Source organism: Saccopteryx leptura, chromosome 1 (genome assembly GCF_036850995.1).
Source record: "Saccopteryx leptura isolate mSacLep1 chromosome 1, mSacLep1_pri_phased_curated, whole genome shotgun sequence".
Taxonomy (NCBI): Eukaryota; Metazoa; Chordata; class Mammalia; order Chiroptera; family Emballonuridae; genus Saccopteryx; species Saccopteryx leptura.
In genome coordinates this window covers 54,919,992-54,942,731 of record NC_089503.1, presented here as the reverse complement: position 1 = coordinate 54,942,731, position 22,740 = coordinate 54,919,992, and the positions used below count along the sequence as shown (strand labels likewise).

At 37.8% G+C, this 22,740-nt stretch overlaps 1 pseudogene; it reads right to left on the bottom strand.

Annotated features, from left to right (window-relative positions):
- Positions 1 to 15,324: 15,324 nt before the first annotated feature.
- Positions 15,325 to 22,348, bottom strand: LOC136388014 (tripartite motif-containing protein 5-like; annotated as a pseudogene).
- Between the last annotated feature and the right edge of the window lie 392 nt (positions 22,349 to 22,740).

Sequence of the window (22,740 nt, the reverse complement as noted above, 5' to 3'; positions counted from 1 at the left end):
GGATTAAATGATCCACTCAAAAGACATAGGGTAGCTGCGTGGATAAGAAAACAGGACCCATACATATGCTCTCAACAAGAGACACACCTTAGAATAAAAGATACACATAGATTGAAGGTAAAAGGATAGAAAAAAACATTTCATGTAAATGGAAATGAAAAAAAAGCTGGGGTAGTAATACTTATATCAGACAAATTGGACTTTAAAACAAAGGATATAGTAAGAGATAAAGAAGGCCACTCCATAATGATAAAGGGAGTAATCCAACAGGAAGATATAAGTATTATAAATATCTATGCACCTAATATAGGAGCACCTAAAAATATAAAGCAGTCTTTGATGAATTTTTTTCTTTTTTTTTTTTAATAGTTTTATTTTTTTAATGGGGTGACATCAATAAATCAGGATACATATATTCAAAGATAACATGTTCAGGTTATCTTGTCATTCAATTATGTTGCATACCCATTACCCAAAGTCAGGTTGTCCTCCATCACCTTCTATCTAGTTTTCTTTGTGCCCCTCCCCCTCCCCTTTTCCCTCTAACTCTCCCACGTCCCCGCATAACCACCACACTCTTATCAATGTCTCTTAGTCTCACTTTTATGTCCCACCTACTTATGGAATAATGCAGTTCCTGTTTTTTTCTGATTTACTTATTTCACTTCGTATGTTATCAAGATCCCACCATTTTGCTGTAAATGATCTGATGTCATCATTTCTTATGACTGAGTAGTATTCCATAGTGTATATGTGCCACATCTTCTTTATCTAGTCATCTATTGATGAGCTTTTTGGTTGTTTCCATGTCCTGTCCACTGTGAACAATGCTGCAATGAACATGGGGCTGCATGTGTCTTTATGTATCAATGTTTCTGAGTTTTAAGGGTATATGCCCAGTAGAGGGATTGCTGGGTCATACGGTAGTTCTATTTTCAGTTTTTTGAGGATCCACCATAATTTCTTCCATAATGGTTGTACTACTTTACATTCCCACCAGCAGTGTATGAGGGTTCCTTTTTCTCCACAGCCTCTCCAACATTTGCTATTACCTGTCTTGTTAATAATAGCTAATCTAACCGGTGTGAGGTGGTATCTCATTGCAATTTTGATTTGCATTTCTCTAATAACTAAAGAAGATGAGCATTCTTTCATATATCTGTTGGCCATTTGTATTTCTTCCTGGGAGAAGTGTCTGTTCATGTCCTCTTCCCATTTTTTTATTGGATTGTGTGTTTGTTTGTTGTTGAGTTTTATGAGTTATTTGTATATTTTGAATATTAGGCCCTTATTTGAGCTGTTGTATGAAAATATCATTTCCCATTTAGTTGGCTGTCTGTTTATTTTGTTATCAGTTTCTCTTGCTGAGCAAAAACTTCTTAGTCTGATGTAGTCCCATTCATTAATTTTTGCCTTCACTTCTCTTGCCTTTGGAGTCAAATTCATAAGATGCTCTTTAAAATCCAGGTCCATGAGTTTAGTACCTATGTCTTCTTCTATGTACTTAATTGTTTCAGGTCTTCTGTTTAGATCTTTGATCCATTTTGAGTTAATTTTAGTACAGGAGGACAAACTATAGTCCAGTTTCATTCTTTTACATGTGGCTTCCCAGTTTTCCCAGCACCATTTATTGAAGAGGCTTTCTTTTCTCCATTGTGTGTTGTTGGCCACTTTATCAAAAATTATTTGATCATATATATGTGGTTTTATTTCTGGGTTTTCTATTCTGTTCCATTGGTCTAAGTGTCTATTTTTCTGCCAATACCATGCTGTTTTGATTGTTGTGGCTCTATAATATGGTTTGAAGTCAGGTATTGTAATGCCCCCAGCTTCATTTCTTTTCTTTAGGATTGCTTTGGCTATTCAGGGTTTTTTATAGTTCCATATAAATCTGATGATTTTTTGCTCCATTTCTTTAAAAAATGTAATTGGAATTTTGATGGGAATTGCATTAAATTTGTATATTGCTTCGGGTAATATGGCCATCTTGATTATATTTATTCTTCCTAATCAAGAACAAGGAATATTCTTCCATCTCATTATATCTTTTTTGATTTCCCTTAACAATGGTTTATAGTTTTCATTATATAAGTCCTTTGCATTCTTTGTTATGTTTATTCCTAGGTATTTTTTTGTTGTTGTTGCAATCGTGAAGGGGATTATTTTTTTTAGTTTGTTCTCAAATGTTTCATTGTTGGCATATAGAAAGGCTTTGACTTCTGTATGTTAATTTTGTATCCTGCGACCTTACTGTATTGGCTTATTGTTTCTAGTAGTCTTCTTGTGGATTCTTTGGGGTTTTCTATATATAGAATCATATCATCTGCAAAACGTGATAACTTTACTTCTTCTTTTCCAATATGTATGCCTTTTATTTCTTTGTCTTGTCTGATTGCTCTGGCTAGAACCTCTAGTACCACATTAATTAAGAGTGGAGAGAGTGGACAATTCTGTTTTGTTCCCGATTTAAGGGAGAAAGCCTTCATTTTAGTGCCATTTAAAATGATGTTAGCTGATGGTGTATCATATATGGCCTTTATCATGTTGAGATATTTTCCTTCTATACCCATTTTGTTGAGTGTCTTAAACATAAAATTGTGTTGTATTTTATCGAAAGCCTTTTCTGCGTCTATTGATAAGATCATGTGGTTTTTGTTCTTGTGTTTTGTTGATATGGTGTATTACATTAACTGTTTTACGTATGTTGAACCATCCTTGAGATTCTGGGATGAATCCCACTTGATCATGATGTATTATCTTTTTAGTATGTTGTTGTATTCGATTTGCTAGTATTTTGTTTAGTATTTTAGCATCTGTATTCATTAGAGATATTGGTCTGTAGTTTTCTTTTTTTGTGCCATCCTTCCTGGTTTTGGTATGAGGGTTATGTTGGCCTCATAAAATATATTTGGTAGTATTGCTTCTTCTTTAATTTTTTGGAAGACTTTGAGTAGAATAGGAACCAAGTCTTCTTTGAATGTTTGATAAAATTCGCTGATATTGCTGTCTGGGCCTAGACTTTTATTTTTGGGGAGGTTTTTAATGGTTTTTTCTATTTCTTCTCTACTAATTGGTCTGTTTAGGCTTTCTGCTTCTTCTTGACACAGTATAGGAAGGTTGTATTATTCTAAGAATTTATCCATATCTTCTAGGATGTTGAATTTAGTGGCATAAAGTTTTTCATAGTATTCTACAATAATTCTTTGTATATCTACGGTGTCCGTAGTGATTTCTCCTCTTTCATTTTGGATTTTGTTTATATGAGTTCTTTCTCTTTTTTCCTTGGTAAGTCTCACCAAGGGTTTGTCAATTTTGTTGATCTTTTCAAAGAACCAGCTCCTTGTTCTATTAATTTTCTCTATAGTTTTTCTGTTCTCTATTTCATTTATTTCTGCTCTGATTTTTATTATCTCCTTTCTTCGGCTGGTTTTGGGTTGTCTTTGTTCTTCTTTTTCTAGTTCCTTAAGGTTTGAAGTTAAGTGGTTCACTTGGGCTCTCTCTTGTTTGTTCATATATGCCTGAAGTGATATGAACTTCCCTCTCATCACTACTTTGGCTGCATCCCATAGATTCTGATATGTCGCATTGTCATTTTCATTTGTCTGTATATATCTTTTGATCTCTGCACTCATTTCTTCTTTGACCCATTCATTTTTTAAAAGTATGTTGTTTAGTTTCCACATTTTTGTGGGATTTTTTTTCTCTTTTTTGCAGTTGAATTCTAGTTTCAAGGCTTTATGATCAGAAAATATGCTTGGTACAATTTCGATTTTTCTGAATTTGCTGATGTTGTTTTTGTGGCCCAACATATGGTCAATTCTTGAGAATGATCCATGTACACTGGAGAAAAATGTATAATCAGTCACTTTGGGAAGAAATGTCCTGTAAATGTCTATCATATCCAGGTGCTCTAGTGTTTTGTTTAAGGCCATTATATCTTTGTTGATTCTCTGTTTGGATGACCAATCTTGAGCTGTCAGCGGTGTATTGAGGTCTCCAAGTATGATTGTATTTTTGTCAGTTTTTGTTTTAAGGTCAATAAGTAGCTGTCTTATATATTTTGGTGCTCCTTGGTTTGGTGCATATATATTAAGAATTGTTATGTCTTCTTGATTCAGTGTCCCCTTAGCCAATATGAAATGTCCATTTTTGTCTCTGAGTACTTTTGCTGTCTTGTAGTCAGCATTATCAGATATGAGTATTGCTACGCCTGCTTTTTTTTGGATGTTATTTGCTTGAAGTATTGTTTTCCAGCCTTTCACTTTGAATTTCTTTTTAACCTTGTTACTTAGATGAGTTTCTTGTAGGCAGCGTACAGTTGGATTTTCTTTTTTAATTCATTCTGCTACTCTGTGCCTTTTTATTGGTGAGTTTAATCCATTTACATTTAGTGTAATTATTGACACTTGTGAGTTCCCTATTGCCATTTTATACTTTGCTTTCTGTTAGTTTTGTGTCTTCTTTGATCCTTTTCTTTCATCTTTCTCTCTTTTGTTTTTATTTGTTTGTAGTCCATACATCTTTCCTCTGTTGCTATCTTTTTTAAATCATGTGCTTCTGTGGTGGTTTTTTCAATGGTGGTTACCTTTAAGTATTGAAAAGGGTTCCTACCCTGTTCATTGTAGTACACTCTTTTGTGAATACTTTTGCACTCCATTGTCCTTTGCTACTGTTAATCTCCATCCTCTCATCCCCCTTTCTTTTTGTTGTTGTCACAGTTTAAATTTGGTTTTATTATGTTCTTCTTGAAGCTTTTACTTGTGGCTTTTTTTTTTGTTGTTGTTCCCTGCATCTGATTGGAGAACCCCCTTTAGTAATTCTTGGAGTGGCGGTTTTCTGATGATAAATTCCCTCATCTTTTCTGTATCTGTGAATGTTTTTATTTCTCCTTCATATTTGAGGTATATCTTTGATGGCTATAGTATTCATGGCTGAAAGTTCCTCTTTTTCAGGACTTTAAATATTGGGGTCCACTCTCTTCTAGCTTGTTGAGTTTCTGTTGAGAAATTGGATGATAATGTAATGGGCCTTCCTTTGTATGTTGTATTCTTCTTTTCCCTGGCTGCCTTGAGAATTTTTTCTTTGCCGTCGGTTTGTGCCAATTTCATTATGATGTGCCTTGGAGTAGGTTTGTTGGGGTTAAGAAAACTCGGAATTCTGTTTGCTTCTTGAATTTGAGGCTTTAGTTCTTTCCACAGGCTTGAGAATTCTCATCTATTATTTGTTTGAGTATGTTCTCCATTCCACTTTCTCTCTCTTCTCCCTCTGATATACCTATTATTCTTATGTTATTCTTTTTGATGGAGTCAGATAATTCCTGTAGGGCTATCTCATTTTTTTAAATTTTTGAGTCTCTTTCTTCTTCTCTCTGTTGTGCCTCAAGTTGCTTGTCTTCTATTTCACTAATCCTACCTTCTATTTGGCCTGTTCTATTAGCTAAGCTTGTTACCTTGTTTTTCAGCTCGTGTATTGAGTTTTTCATCTCTGTTTGATTTGTTTTTATAGTTTAAATTTCCTTGGAAATATATTCTTTGTGTTCATTGAGTTGTTTTCTGAACACCCTAAATTGCCTTTCTATGTTTTCTTGTATATCTCTGAGTATTTTTAGGATTTCTATTTTAAATTCTCTGTCATTTAACTCCAAGGTTTCCAATATATTAAATTTTTTCTTCATAGATTTTTTTCTCATCTATCTGTGTTACCTCTCTTTCTTTTGTATCCATGATATTTGATTTTCTCTTCCTTAATGGTATCTGAGGGTGGTTTTGTTGATAGTATTAATGAGATTTAATAAAGAATAAAAAGTTAAAAAAAATAAACTTAAAATCTCAAAAAGAGGTTTCTTTTAAAAAAATAATAATTAAATAAAGAAAAATAAAATAAAAAAAGGAAATTATTCCCCCCCTCCTTTTTTCCTCTCCTCTCCTCTCTTTCTTGAGAAAATCTTGTGGTGGACTGTGAATTATATTGTACTAAATAGAAAAAAAAATGCCTGTACTGGAAGGCCTGAATTGGGGAGAAGTAATAAAGGGGCAAAAAAAAATACAAAAAAAAAAAAAAACAGAAAAAAAGGGGGTATGGACCCACAAAAAGCAAATAAGGAAAAAATTTGGTTCAAGAATAAAATGACTTGCTTTTAGGTGTTGGTTGACTAAGAGTTATGATGAGAGTAATAATAGGGAAACAGGAAAATGGGGGGACAAATTAAAAAATTACTATTGTATTGAGTGGAACAAGAACTAGATAAAATGAAGAGCCAGGGATGGGAGCACTGCTAGTGAGTTAAAAAGGTGAAATAAAAACCCCCCAAAATGCCACAAACATAAGTTTGAGTCCCAGATAAGATAATTTGTTCATTATTGAGGTTTGAATGAGAGGAGACGTAAAGGATAAAGGAAGAAACTAATATAGAGTGAGAAAAGAAAGAGAGAGAGAGAGAGAAAAAAAAGAGGGAACCAATAAAAGAAGAAAAAGAAAAAAGAGGAGAAAGAGAGAGAGAGAGTTAAGGGTTTTGAAGTGCAACCCTCATAGAGAGAAAGGAAGAGGAAAGAAAAGATAATGGGAGATGTAACACTTATGGGTAGTGTAGTTCAAGGAGAGGAGAGAGTAAGACCGGTAGAGAGTTAAACGACCAAATTGGAGGAGGAAAAAATAAAAATCAAGATTGAAGATAAGAGAAAGAAATGAACAAATATAATAAAATGGGATAGGTTATAAAGTCTGCGGATTATTCTTGATTTTGAGAGGTTATCTTCTTGCTTTTCTTTTCTCTCACTCTTCCTGGTTGGTGACTCTGTACCCTGGGTTCTGCCCCTTTGGCACGCTCAGGTAGAGGTTTGCAGTTGATAAGTCTCTATGGCAATGGCATGTATTGTGCTTCAGTCTCGTTAGCAGTCGAGGCTCATTAGCATTTATAGGCTCCGCCAGTGAGAGAGTCCGTGTTCCTGGAGCCTCTCTCCTAGTCTTTCCTTCCTCAAGTAGTAGCCTGATAATTCAGCTATGGGGTTGCTGCTGCCTCTGCCTGGATCGTTAGAGGCTCAAAGAGCTGGTCACTCCCCACTCTATTCCCACTCAGCACAGGGCTCTGGGTAAGGCTCAGTCAGTCAGAGCTGCTAGCATAATCAGGTGGGGCTTCCGCCCACTCAAAGACTTCTGGCTCTACCACTCTGTCCAGTAACACAGGTGGGCACCCACTCCTGGGGCGCTTGGAGGAAACTCTCACTCAGTATCTATGCGCAGACCAGGATATCAGGCCGGAAGTCTCACACTCTGAGTGAAACCCCCACCTGCATAGAAATGTTCCAGTGTTGGAATTGGCTCTCGCTTCCTCCCCGTGCGTGGCTTTTTTAGGGTGCTGGGGCGGTCTGGAGATTCTGCTTTTGGCCCACACAAAGGCCCCTGGCTCTGCCCCTCTGTAGGATAACACGGGCGTGCACTGCCAAGGCACTCGGAGGAAACTCTCGCTCACTATCTGTGAGTGCAAACCAGGATATCAGGCTGGAAATCTCACCCTCTGAGTGAAACCCCCTCCCGTATGGAAAAATTTCAGTGTTGGAATTGGCTCTCTCTCCCTCCCCGTGCGCAGCTCCCTCGGAGTGCTGGGGCGGCCCAAGATTCTGCTTTTGGCCCACACAAAAGCCCCTGACTCTGCCCCTCTGTGCGATAACACGGGCTCCCACTCCTGAGGTGCTGGGAGGAATCTCTTGCCCTCTCTCCATGCGCACCAACCAGAATATCAGGCCAGCTGGCTCACCCTCTGAGTGAAATCCCTCCCGCACAGAAAAGTTGAAGCATTGGAATTGGCTCTCGCTCACTCCCTCCACGTGTGCGGCTCCCTCAGGGAGCTGGGGCGGCCTGGAGATTCTGATTTCGGCCCACACAAAAGCCTCTGACTCTGCCTCTCTGTGGGGTATCACAAGCGCCCACTGCTGAGGCAGTCGGAGGAATCTCTCGCCCACTATCTGTGCGCGCCTACCCGGAGATCGGGGAAAATGGCTGCCTCGCTTGTCTTTCTTTGTCTGGGTTTGGCGTTAGTCTTAGCTTGTATTGACTGGGTTGCCACAGGCACAGTTTTTCCTCAGCTTGGATCTCCGTGCCACAGCCTGGTTCTGCCGTTTGTGCCGCGGCCTGGATCTATTCACCCCCTTTGCCCGCCTCAGTTTCTATATTCTCAGTTCCCAGTGAATGCCACCCTGTTTAGGTTAGTGAAAAAAGCGGAGCATTTCTTACTGCCTATTTCCTTCAGGGTTTGATTATATATTTAGCCAAGTTTTCGCTCGACCATACCTTCATGTGTATTGTGAAACATCTGGAGGTTCCAAGGATAGGTTTTTCTATTTCTGGTTGAAGATCTTGTTGAGTTTTGGGGGAGATTTATCAGTATCACTTCCTACCACGCCATTATGCTGATGTCATCTCAGCTTTGATGGATTTAAAGGTCGAGATCAACAGCAATACTATAATAGTAGATTTCAATACCCCACTAACATCACTAGAAAGATCCTCAAGAAAGAAAATTAACAAAGAAAGAGCAGACTTATTGGACACACTAGATAAACTAGATTTAATAGATATCCTCAGAACCTTTCACCCTATAGCAGCAGAATAAACATTCTTTTCAAGTGCTTATGGTACATTCTCTAGGATAGACCACATGTTAGGGCACAAAAGTGGTCTCAACATATTTAAGAAGATTGAAATCATATTAAGCACTTTCTTTAATCACAACAGCATAAAACTAGAAATGAACCACAACAGAAAAGCTCAAAAACTCTCAAACACATGGAAACAACAATATATGGAAAAATTCATACACCATGATCACATGGGATTTATTCTAGGGAGGCAAAGCTGGTACAATATTTGTAAATCAATCAATGTGATTCATCACATAAACAAAAAAAAGGAGAAAAACCATATGATAATTTCAATAGATGCAGAAAAAGCATTTGATAAAATCCAGCACCCATTCATGATCAAAACTCTCAGCAAAGTGGGAATAAAGGGAACATACCTCAACATGATAAAAGCCATCTATGAGAAACCCACAGCCAACATCATACTCAATGGGCAAAAATTAAAAGCAATATCCTTAAGATCAGGAACAAGGCAGGGGTGCCCCCTTTCACCACTCTTATTTAACATAGTCCTGGAATTCTTAGCCACAGCAATCAGACAGGAAGAAGAAATAAAAGGCATTCAAGTTGGAAAAGAAAAAGTAAAACTATCATTATTTGCAGATAATATGACATCAGATCATTTACAATAACATGGATGGACCTTGATAACATACAGAGTGAGATAAGTAAATCAGAAAAAACTAAGAACTATATGAATCCATACATAGATAGGACATAAAATGAGACTCAGAGACATGAACAAGAATGTGATGGCGATGGTGGTGGGGAGTGTGGGGAGGGGGGATAGGGCGAGAAAGGAGAGAGGGGGTGGGGGTGGGGAGGGGCACAAAGAAAACCAGATAGAAGGTGACAGAAGACAATTTGACTTTGGGGTAGGGGTATACAGCACAATCAAATGTCAAAATAATTTGGAGATGTTTTCTCTCAACATATGTACCCTGATTTATCAATGTCACTGCATTAAATTTAATAATAAAATAATAAGATTGATGAGGCAGGAAGGTACCTTCCCTATGTGTGTCTTACTGTCTCTGATTAATTACAACATATTGTTATGGGAGTAATTTTAAATAAAAAAACATAAAGTTATATCTCTATAGATATCATTTTAATTGGATTGAACATGCTGATGATAATCATGTGGTTATAATCACATTCTGGTATTATTAGTGTTTATATAAACTCTGCTGACAAATTTTAACGAACAATTCTCTTTCTAATGTCCTTTGTTCCTGAGATGTACTCATATACTTATATCAATGCCTCTTCTTTATCTACACCACCATACTAACCACATTGCTTTCTGTGCCCTGTGTTTTTTCAGTCTTGAAACAATTAAAAATCAAAGTGCAATAATTGCTCTTTCATTAAATTCTTGTTCAACAGTAGATAGATCTAGAGGCTAGAGAACACAGAGCCCTAAGGAGCATGTATTATGCCCTGTGTTTTATAACATAATATGCTGAAATGTGGACCACCACAAAGTGGTTAGCTCCAGGGATTCACTTTAGGTGATGGGAGTAGGATCATGGTTCATTCAGGTATCATGCTGGCTAATGCTTCCTTTTACCCTGAAAAGCTCTTATTTCCTCACTGGTGTTTCTCTACCTAAAATCTGATATTTCAAAAGATGTCCTCAGTACACCAGTACTGTTCATCCTGATAACTAAACATCTCTTGAGCCTCTGACTTTCTCCAATATTTTTCAGGTTAATTTTTTTATACTTTCTTCACAGACAAGCTCAAAGACATTAGGTTTCATTATAGCTGCTATTTTCAAACAGTTGATTGGTCCAGGGCTTTAAAGCAATAGATGCCTTACCTCAACTTGCTCAGCAGTGTATATGCTATGTTGGTGTTTGACTTTGAAAGAGTGTAAGACCTGATAAAGTGCCAGCTTTTACACATTTTATTGCCAAACAGATATCTTTATTCACATTCTGGAACCCTGCAGATTATACAAATATCTCATACAAAGTCTGAAGGGAACATTTTGTTCTCTGGAGCTCTGGATGTGGGCTTGTTTCAGTGATTCAAGGTGAAGGCAAGAGTAAATCTTGAATATGAGATTTGTGGGAGGCACATACCCTAGTCTGTTCCTGTGTACTCCACATAAAAACACTTACCACACTGAGCCCTCCACTCTACTTTTATTGTCAAGAAGATAAATAGATCAAAAACAGACTATGCCAACAACCACTCTACTATTTATTTTTGCATTAACCACTAGACAATAAACCATCTATTCTTTTTTCTCAACTGTGAGTATAAAAGAATGGGACAAACACTTGAAAACAAATGGGGCATAAAATACATCAATCCTTAAAACAAGTAAATCTGTCTAGTGAATCCTTCTAATTACTCAATTGCAAGGATCCGTCTGTATTTTAGAATCTGGACATAAGATCCCAAGGCTTGCATGAATGTTTCCTGAAGAATCAACTCTCCTTCTTTCCTTTGGGAGGAGGGGTGATGAGAGAACAGACTTGTCCAACTGTTGAGGATGGCATAGTCTGTCTGCCCACTGGGAAGAGTGATGTCAACAAGAAGTAAACAATAAAAAACCTAAGTATGTCTTAGAGCATCTGTGGTGTGAGTGTACGTTTGTCTATGTTTATCAAAAGCAAAAAATGAATAGTTTTGACAGTGATGTCAAGGTTCTAAAAAATGTTGTATATAAAAATTAAGGTGTTTTTTTTTCTAGAAACCATATACTTCATTTTTAATTGGGGGACTGGCATTCCAGTAACTGAAAAGACATGAAAATTCCTAGAGTTCAGTGTCAATATTTGAAGATTATTGCTAATAACTCATACTTTCAGTCAACACAGCAATGTGGTAAATGCAATAAAATGATCAAATTAAAAATTAAGACCAATTTCACACACACACAAACACACACACACACACACACACACACGAAAAACTCAACCATTGAATTCCTTGTTTTATCAAAGAAAATCCAAACTCATGAATTTGGCTATTTTTATGAACAAGCAAAGATGAGAGAAGATAATAATTGATTGAATAACACATTTATTAATTAATTACATTTATTTATTTATTTATTTATTTATTTATTTATTTATTTAAATACCTACTTGTTTGAGAAAAGAGTTGGGAATAAAAATGCCAGAAAACATGGGAATCCCATAAAGTCCTGATTGGTGGGAACATACATTGCAGAAACAATGACCCTGTCATCTTATTGGAGGAGAAAATCTGGCTTTTCTCTTTGTTCCTGAAAATCTTCACCTCTCTGAAAAAGTAAGATGAACCTGGGCAACAAACACTTACTTATAGTTGTGTTAAAATGACTATATCAATTGTTCTTCTTACACATACTATATGTGTAAATAACAGCTTCTTAAAGTAAGGCAAACAACCCAAACTTAAATTCAACTTTAGTAAAATGTATTTACTGCATCAAAATGAAAGAAAAAAAAGTTAGGTACCTCTACAGAAACATTTATTTTTTGATTAGTTAAAATTGAAAGAAAGTTGTAAATATTTTCTCAAGTTATTTTATTTCTTAAGAAAAGCAATTATAAAAATGTTGAAAGTGACCTAATGTGTATTATTAAAATTATTTATTTAACTCACAGTGAGAAGTAAAGAAAAAATGAATAGACAACATATTTGTTACTAATGACAAGAATTATTAAAAAACCCCATCATTTTTAATTTTCACAATAATACATCAGGTAAATTTTATGTATCTTTTTACAAATGAGAAAGTGAACCTGATAGACTCTAGTGCATGTGATTAGGGTCAATGTGTAGTAACAGCAGATTTATAAAAAAATTTACTATCATGCACACACACATACACACACACACACACACACACACACACACACACAGGTTTATCTATCACCAGCAGAATGGAGTACTCTTGACAACAGCAAAGAGGTATCTGGGATTTGAAACATGAAACTTCAATAAAAGTACCCTCTTATCCTCAGGGTACTTGTACCCTACTGTCCTCAAGGTACAAACTTGTTTCATGAGCTACTGACACAACTTATATTATTGGTAATTAGTAAAGAAAATATTTATTAAGTTGAGACACTTACATGTTTTATATTTGATGATTTTTTCTTTTCACAATGATTCTAACTATGGTATAATTGTTAAACAAGGATTATTTTAATAAAATAAAATGAAATCAGCATTCAGTTATCTTATTGAAGGATTCATGGCATTTAATTGAAGAAACTAGACTTTAGCTCAGACACTGTGGACATAAAACTTCCACCATTAGTTATTATTTATACTATTTTCTCCTTCACTAACTGATGAATAAAGACCATCACTGATAAATCAACACACCTCTGAGGATTTATTCTGTAGTGAATGACTTCTATGCAAGGTCTTGAATAATTAACAGAAGTTGTTGAAAAGCTTTATTCAGACTTCTCATTGGCAGAGGAAATGAAATTGTAAAAACTTGGCAGAGGTGTCACTTCCATACTGGCCTTTTTTCTGATGCATTAGTCATTTACCTGGTGATTATTCAGCATGATGAATTAAGGAGTCCCTACTAATGATAACAAGATATTGGGGAAAATATAACACAAGGCAAATTGTACACTGTATTGTTGAATAAGGATGTTGAAATGAAGAATAGGGGACACAGCAAGGCAAAGTTGGTGAAAATGCAGCCGATATTTTTAGTGCATTTAGTGCACCCAATGCTGGAGGAACTTCAAAAAAGTGTCAGAGGGAGTAAGAGGTTTAAGAACTGGAGAATTCAGGCCCTGGCTGGTTGGCTCAGTGGTGGAGCGTCGGCCTGGCGTGCGGGGGACCCGGGTTCGATTCCCTGCCAGGGCACGTGGGAGAAGCGCCCATTTGCTTCTCCACCCCCGACCCCCTCCTTCCTCTCTGTCTCTCTCTTCCCCTCCCGCAGCCGAGGCTCCATTGGAGCAGGGATGGCCCGGGCGCTGGGGATGGCTCCTTGGCCTCTGCCCCAGGCGCTGGAGTGGCTCTGGTCGTGGCAGAGCGACGCCCCGGAGGGGCAGAGCATCGCCCCCTGGTGGGCAGAGCATCGCCCCTGGTGGGCGTGCCGGGTGGATCCCGGTCGGGCGCATGCGGGAGTCTGTCTGGCTGTCTCTCCCCGTTTCCAGCTTCAGAAAAAAAAAAAAAAAAAAAAAAAAAAGAATGAAATTAAAAAAAAAAAAAAAAGAACTGGAGAATTCAGTGTCATGGGGCCAGTTTGTTGCATAGGATTGAAATATGAATAAATTTACTAAGAAAAAAATATATAAATTTATAGATGCTATTGCTTTGTCACATTCAAATATAAACCAGTGCCAGCATTGTAGTAAAACCCCAACACAATACCGAGGAATACTCACGAAGAGGGTTATGATGAAGAGATGGAGGAGGCAGAATCCACAAAAGGATTATATTCAAACAGATTCAGTAATCCTATATCCAAGTAGCCTTATTTAGGTTAATATCTAGAGTAAAAATGTTGAAAAATATTAGTGTTAAGTCTAACAACATTCATATTTAATTCAGGACAGTTTTCACCATATATATTCAAGATCCAGACACATTTTTTCTCACACATCTACCCACCAGTAATGTTTTCATGATGTAGTAAATAGTTATCACAGGATACCAAATTTATCATAATCACCATTCTTATGCTGAAAATATACACAATATAAGAAATATCTCACTGGTCTCTGAGGTGTAGATATTTCCTTTGATATATCCTTGTAAAGATCTTGATGACATAAACTGTAGAAAAATTACAGAGCTGGGTGAGAGATATGTTGTACCTTTATTTGTGACATTTTTAGAGATCTTGAGAATAAAATGAGTGGTAACTGGACACAACTGAGTTTGGTTCCTGGTGAGAAGGAACATTATAACATGGCAGAAATATAATATGTATGTGTGTGTTAAAATGAAAACATGGGGCCCTAGCCCGTTGGCTCAGCAGTAGAGCGTCGGCCTGGCGCGCAGGGGACCCGGGTTCGATTCCCGGCCAGGGCACATAGGAGAAGTGCCCATTTGCTTCTCCACCCCCCCCTCCTTCCTCTCTGTCTCTCTCTTCCCCTCCCACAGCCAAGGCTCCACTGGAGCAAGGATGGCCTGGGCTCTGGGGATGGCTCCTTGGCCTCTGCCCCAGGCGCTAGAGTGGCTCTGGTCGCAGCAGAGTGACGTCCCGGAGGGGCAGAGCATCGCCCCCTGGTGGGCAGAGCGTCGCCCCTGGTGGGTGTGCCGGGTGGGTCCCGGTCGGGCACATGCGGGAGTCTGTCTGACTGTCTCTCCCAGTTTCTAGCTTCAAAAAAATACAAAAAAAAAATATGAAAACATGGGTCTCAAGATATAAGACCTGGTCAAATGTAAAGTTCTGAAAGTCGATGAGGACAGAGTAGCTTCATGGTGCTGTGGTATGTGTTACCCCCGAAGCAACACACATCTGTCAGCCCTGAAAAGATAAAATCCATAATATTAAATATAAGCAAAAGAGTCAGCATGAAAATCTATTTTCTCTCTACATCAGGGGAATGTCTGGGGTTTGTGTGAAGCAGTATACATAAGAATGAGAGGTGAACAAGACAGCTAACCACTACATAGTATATATGGTCGTATCTTCAGCACATAGTATCCATTCTCCTTTGTCTCCTCTATCCAATAAACCTAAAAAGTGAACAAGCTTCTCTCTTGTTCAACCCCCACCAACACAGGAATCTCTCAGTCACCCACTTGTCTGGCATTCATAACCTTTAAGCACTTGCAGCATCCCATCTCAAGTCAGGAACTTGGAACCATCTCCTTTGTTACCTGCAGAGTTTTTGGCTTCTTTAGAATGAAGGTCTTACTCCTAGAAATGACAAAAATAGATGTCAATGCCTCTGAATTTTAGTCTCTTCAAAACTACTGATTTCTCTCTATTCACTACATTGAGTACCCACGGGGTCTACATGAGCAAAATATGTTCCTTTGACCCCTGTATTAGGTCTCTTTTGTTACATGTAACAAAAAACAATTTAAAGATGATGAAGTAGAGATGAGAAATTTGGGTGACAGTTGTAACTTTAACCAAAGCTTAAGTTTGAAGCTCAAATACCTTCTCCAGGTATGGTCAATGTCATTCTCTAAATTTTATTTATTCTCTCTATATTAACTTTATCATCAGTTCATAATGAAAATTAAAATCTCCTCTTATAAATTCCATAAAAAATAAACTTTGTTTTTAAAATTATTTCATATAATTCCTTATCCTGCATTGAATCAGAAACCTATATTAAAACATCACTGTGTTGTTGCTGAAATAATATAAAGCAATGTTGGAAGCAAGTATCCATTTTTAATTGTAATTAATTTAGTATCAATTTGAAGTAGATACTGATAACACAGTATGCATACTGTAATTAGAAGATCAATCACCACAAAAATAGAAAAGAGTAAAAAACATTATACTAGAAATATCAAAAAAGAAGCTTGTCAATGAGAAAGAGAACAATAAAAATTCAATTTCATATACAACATATAGAAGCAAATAATAATATAAAAGAAATAGAGCTACAACAATTATTTTAAAAATAATTGTGTTATTTTACCAATTAGAAGGCAGAGATTGTTGTACTAAACCAAAAATACCTTTAATTTTATTTTTAAGCCAGAGGACGGGAGATAGAAAGACTCTCACATGCTCCCAGAGTATTATATACCCTGCAACGCCCATCTGCAGCCGATGTATGAATAAACCGAGTTATCCTCAGCATCTGAGGCTTACGCTCAGACTTACACAGCTATCCTTAGCTCCCCGGGTCAATAGTTGAACCAATCAAACCACTGGCTGCAAGTGGGTAAGAGAGAAGGAAGGAGGAGAGGAAGGGGAGGATAAGCAGATGGTTGTTTCTCATGAGTTCTGTGACCTGGATCAAACCCAGGACTTTCACCTCCTAGCCAACGCTCTATTGACTGAGCCAGCATGCAGAGCCCTCAATTATTTCTACCTACAAGAGACATATTTTGAATTCGAAGAGACAAATATGGCAAAAGTAAAAAGATAGAATTCTGTCAAAATGATGACTGAAGTTGGGTCTGACCAGGTGGTGGCACAGCAAATACAGCATCAGACTGGATTGTGGAGGACCAAGGTTCAAAATCCTAAAGTGGCCAACTTAGCTCAAGCTCACCACCTTATGCTGTAGTACCCAGTCAAGGCATATATGAGAAAGCAATCACTAAGAAACTAAGGAGCTACAATAAAGAATTGAGGTTTCTCATCTCTCTCTTTCTGTCTGTCCTTACCTGTCTTCTCAGACTCTCTCTCTGTTTCTATCCAAAAATAAAAAATAAAAAAATGATGAAGTAAACACTGAGATCATCCTTTTCACAATCACATGAACATTATAAATTATATAATAATGACCCAAGAAACAAAGAGTATAAGCTGAACAGATTCCAATAACTAAGGATGTAAAGAAGAAGTCACTTGGAGATGGGAAGAGGGGCACAGGCAAATGGGCTTGCTCGACACCCACATACAATACAGAGGTTAAAAAAAAAGGAATATCTTGTCTGTAGAGATCTCAACTGAGAAACAAGGAGTCCCAGCTCCACACAAAGCTCCAAAGTCAGGAATTCAGAAAACATGAGTCCCCACAATATCTGGCTGTTAAAATCAGCAGTGATTAAGTTCAGAAGAAATGGAAAGTTGCAACAGACACACGTGTCCTATTAAATGACCCTAGCAAAGAGTCACTCACCAACAAACACTTGTCCTAAGCTCCACAGAAAGAAGAGAAACTTATAAATTGCCAGACACATATAGAAGGACACTGCATTGTCTCCCTTCAGATTTTAGTCTGCCTACCTTCAGATATTAGTCTCTCAGGGACTAAAATGCCAGCAGGTGGCACTGTTCTTTTGTTGAGCCCTACCCCTACACAACTGGTAGACAATGATAAAAGGTCTCTGTTGACTTGGCTAACAGGATTCTTGCCCCACTCTGGTAATTCTCTGAAACCACACCACCTAATTGAAGTCTCTGAACCAATCTCTTCTAGAGCTTAAACCACACAAGCCACTGACTTGCCAGCCTACATTGCTGGTTTCCCTCAAGTCTTTTAAATGTTCACAGACCCAAAATCAGCAATGGCTGACCTTACTGGCAGTAGGGGCATCTGAACTTGGTTAATAGCATAGCATCTGCAAGGCAGCTCCAAGACCAGTGCAGACAACCACCAACCTCAGATCACTTTGTAGCTCCTGCCAGGTGGTGCTTCTCCAGACACAGGAAGTGGCTGACCTTATTCTGCACTAAAATTCTAAATACAGTTTATAAGAATGCTCAATGAACTTAGGGGAAGAAAAGATAATCTCAAAAAGAACTTCAACAAAGACATAGAAAACATTAAAAAAACAAACAAAAAAGGGGATAGAAAGCATAAAAAAGCAATGAGAAAAGAAGTTAGTTACCTATAAAAGAACTCCCACAAAATTACTTGCTGATTTCTCAATGGAAATGTTATAGTCTAGAAAAGATTTTCATGACATACTCAAAGTAATAAAAATCAAGGACCTAAAAGCTAGATTAGTCTACCTAGTAATCATATCACTTAGAATTGAAGGAGACATAAGAAAAAGCTGGAAGAGTTCATCTGCAGAAAACCAGTATTACAAGAGATGTTAAAGGAAATTTAGAGAAAGAAAAAAAAAGATAAAAAATTTGAATAAGAACATTATTAAACGCCCTGGCCAGTTGGCTCAACAATAGAGCCCAGCGTGTGGAAGTTGCTGGTTCCATTCCCAGACAGGGCACACAGGAGAAGCGCACTTCTGTTTCTCCACTCTTCCCCCTCTTCTTTCTCTCTATCTCTCTCTATCCCTCTTGCAGCCAAGGCTCAATAGAAGGAAGGTTGACGTGGGCGCTGAGGATGGCTTCATGGCCTCCACCTCAGGCGCTAGAACGGCTCCTGTTGCAGCAGAACAACTCCCCAGATGGGCCAAGCATCGCCCCTTGGTGGGCATGCCAGGTGGATTCCGGTCAGTGTCATGCAAGAGTTGGTCTGCCACCTGCCTCCCTGCCCCCTCCGCTTCTCACTTCCTGGTTAAAAGAATAAAATAATATCATCATGACTGTAGAACACATGAACAACATAATAATCTAGATCAACCAACTGGCATCTCTAGACTCCTTCACCCAGTTAATGCTCAATACAGTCTTTTTGAATTCATATAAAAATTATTGGCTATACAATATTTTAGGCTATGCATGTATCAATACATTTAAAAGACTAAAATAATAAAACAAATGTTTTCTGATCAGAAAATAATAAAAATGCACACAGGAGAAAACATTAAAAATTACACTGTATTTGCATATACATATCACAGTTTCAATATTTAAAGGATTAACAAAAACAACAAATGACAAAAAAAATTGGAAATAAGTTGAATTAAATAAAAATAAAAAATAATTCAAAAATATGGAACATAGCTAAAACAATTCATTTATAACATTAAAACCATAACAGAAAAGACTGTGTCAAATGATTGATCTAAGGCCCTGGCCAGTTGGCTTCGTGGTAGCATGTTCGCCCAGCATGTGGATGTCTCAGGTTCTATTCTTGGCCAGGGCACACAGAAGAAACACCAATCTGCTTCTCCACCCTTCTCCCTCTCCTTTCTCTCTATCTCTCTCTTTCCCTTCTGCAACCAAGGATCCATTGGAGCAACGTGGAGCCAGGCAATGAAGATGGCTCCATGGCCTCTGCCTCAGGTGCAACGGGTGCAATGCCCCAGATAGGCAGAGCATTACCCCCTAGTGAACATGCCAGTTGGATCCTGGTCAGTCGCATGCAGGAGTCTGTCTCTCTGCCTCCCAGCTTCTCAATTCAAAAATACAAAAAAAAAAAAAAAAAAAGATTCATCTATATGCCACTTTAAGAAACTAGAAAAATAAGAACAAATTAAACACAATACACATGATGACACATACTGATGTACACATGTGCATATAGAAATACTCAAAAGAGACTATATAATTGAGAGTGAAAGTCAATGATATGAGAAAGTTAAAAACAGATAAATCATTAAAACAATAAAATTTATTCCTGAAAAAATATCAATAAAGTTAATAAACATAACTAAATTAATTCCCCCCTAATAACACACGCACACAAATAACCAAAATCCGAAATAAAATGGAGGACACTGCTGTGAATGTTGTAGAAATGACAGATTCTAAGGGATTACAAAGACTAATTTCATGTACAAACCTGACAATTTAAAGTGAAAAAGTTTTTAAAAAGATGTCCTTTATAAAAAACTGACTCACACAATGTACAAAAACCAAACAAACAATGAACTGAGTAAGCTTAATACAAGCAAAAATAATATTTTAAATTATTTTAAAAAGGAAGACCCAGAATAAGATGGTTTCACTGGTGAATCTACTAATAATTAATGAATTAACCAAATCTTTCACTATTATTTATTCAGAAAAAATAACAGAAAGAAAAAAAAATCTGAACTCATTCTTTAAGGAAAAAAATAACCCATATTCTTTGTTCATAGAGAGGTGTATTGAATGTTCTAGTCTAAATCACAGATACAGGAGCCTGTACATATAATTGGACACAATGAACATCAGTCCACAGACAAATTTTAAACTGAAATAGATACTTTAATTAAAACAATAAGTTTCCTTGTAATTTATGTATTCAGTTATTTAAATAACCAATAGAAGAAATGCAAAGAAGGATTATTGCAGGACCAAAGGAACCTCAGAGTCACCACCAGAAACAATACAGCCACACAGCATGGAAGGAAACTTACTCTTCCTTTTCCTCAAGTTCAGATGTTGGGGCTTCTTCCCAAATACTACCTGCAGGATCTCAACTGTTCACCCTCAACCGTTGCTCCAGATCTGAGATGAGGTCTATCATCAACTGATTCTGCTGGACCAGCTCTTGCTCATCTTTTTCCAGCTTTTGCAGCACTTTCTGCTCCTCACTGTCCAGGATACCTCTCTGCTTTTTAAAACAATCCTGACAAACTGTCATTGCTTTTGTACTTGATTCTTCAAGCATGAGAAAGAGTGTGAGGAACTCAGGCTGGCAGATATTGGGAGCCAGAAAAACAAGTATTTGAGTAGGAAATTCTCCCAGTGAAGGGAGATACACCAGAAGAGCAGTTCATGAGGAGCTGACTTTTCCTATTATTTTTTTCTCCATCACATTTCAAAATAATGACCTCAAGTCTGCATTATTGCGGCCAAAAATGGTCCCCTAGATATGGCTCAGCTCTCACACGGATGCCCAGGACAGTCACATTCACTACATTACACCTGATCCCCCTCTTATACACAAGCTCTTTCTAACATTGAAAGCCAGGGACATATCCATGAGCCACTGGCAATAGGTTTCCCTTGAAAGAGTTAAAGGCTCAAAATAATGAGAGAAATGAACACATAATTCACTAGCCATGCTCACCAGAGTCTCTTGATGAGAATATCTAAACTACAAATATATGTGTTAATTTGTGACATGTTAATTTTCAGCCTTGTCTCTATGAGGGAGTAATAAAGAATGTCTAATCAATGACTTCAGACATAGGGACTGTCAAGGAACAAGGTTGAAGTAAGTTCCATGTGATTAAAACCCATGGTCCTGCCCAGACTCCTTCAGGAGTCTTCTCCTGCCTTCCAGAAAGTTCTCTCCTCTCTAATTTTAGATCTTAATGTCTCAGCTTTTTGCTGGTCTACCCTCAGCCATTCCAGAGCTGCCGGGAGCTTCTCCTGTGACAGAGTAATCATATCAGGAACTATGCAAATCTCTGTCTTCAAGGAAATGTGATGTGGTTAATGTGTTCTTTAAAATTCAGAATATAGAGGTGATTACTCGATGTCAACAGAAGACTGATTCTTTCTGTCATACAGGAAGAAACATGATCCTGTAATAAGGAAATAACTTAGGTCTCAATCCACCCAGCTGCCCAGTTACCCCTCCTGTCCAAAGGGTAATGACCACTTGCTTGGGCACCAAACCTACACCTATTAGCACAAGGCATAAAAATACCTACTCCTGCTTTAGAGTCTTCTCATCATTTTATAATTATACGAAATGCATAGAAATGTCATTCAGGCCTGGAAGATGAGCATGGGAATAAAAGTGAACACAGGCCTCTGGGATATGATAGCAAGATACCTGATGTCAAATGCAAAGTGGAGATTCCCCAACAAGTTCCATTTTCTGCCTTGTCTCTCCCCCATCCTGGTCTGTTACCTTGTACTCCTGGCAACCTCCTCCATGAGGAATGTGTGGTGACCACGTTCTTGAAATTGCACACAAAACCAGCAAATTTACTTCCCATCCTCCTTACAGAAGAGCAGGAATTTCTCTCCATAGTGCACAGGGATCTATCTCTCTTTTGCTTCTCCTCTGGACTCAACTTGACCTCCATAAACTCCTCTACTATGTTGGCCACATGCCGGTTAGGTCACATGTTTTCAAGCTGGTAAGTTGTTCAGCACACAAGGCAGCTGCTCCCTCCTTCTTTGCCAATTGTGAACTCCTTGTTGTTTGCAGTGTTGCAGGCTTGACAGAAGCTGTGCCCACAGTCCAGTCTCAGGGCTTCAGTCAGAAGCTCCAGGCCGATGGGGCGGGTCACCTCATCCATTATGTTCTTCAGGATTACTGAAGCCATCACAGTGGCTACCCCACTTTTATCTGTCCTGATTTGAGGTTCCTCGTTTTTACAAACTCCTGCTTGATTGAAAAGGTTAAAGGGAGGCAGCACAGAGAGGCATAAAATGATATTAACTGTGTAGAAATCAGGAACAAGGCAAGAACCAATATTGGACAAAAAAAGAAAAGGTAGAGAAACAGAAAAGTAGTTCAGTGGCTGGTAGAGAAACTTTTCATAACAATTTTAAATACTTTTTATTCATGTGACCTGACAAATTTAATTTTTCTCTGTAGAACAGATGTTACAATTCACATTTACTGAGCAGAAAGATGAGCTGAGGCCTTTCTACCAAGACTCCATGTGACCAACCATAGCTCCAGCTTCCGCGTTCCCATGCCAAACACACATCCTCAGTTCTGAAAGCACAAAGCCACTTATGCAT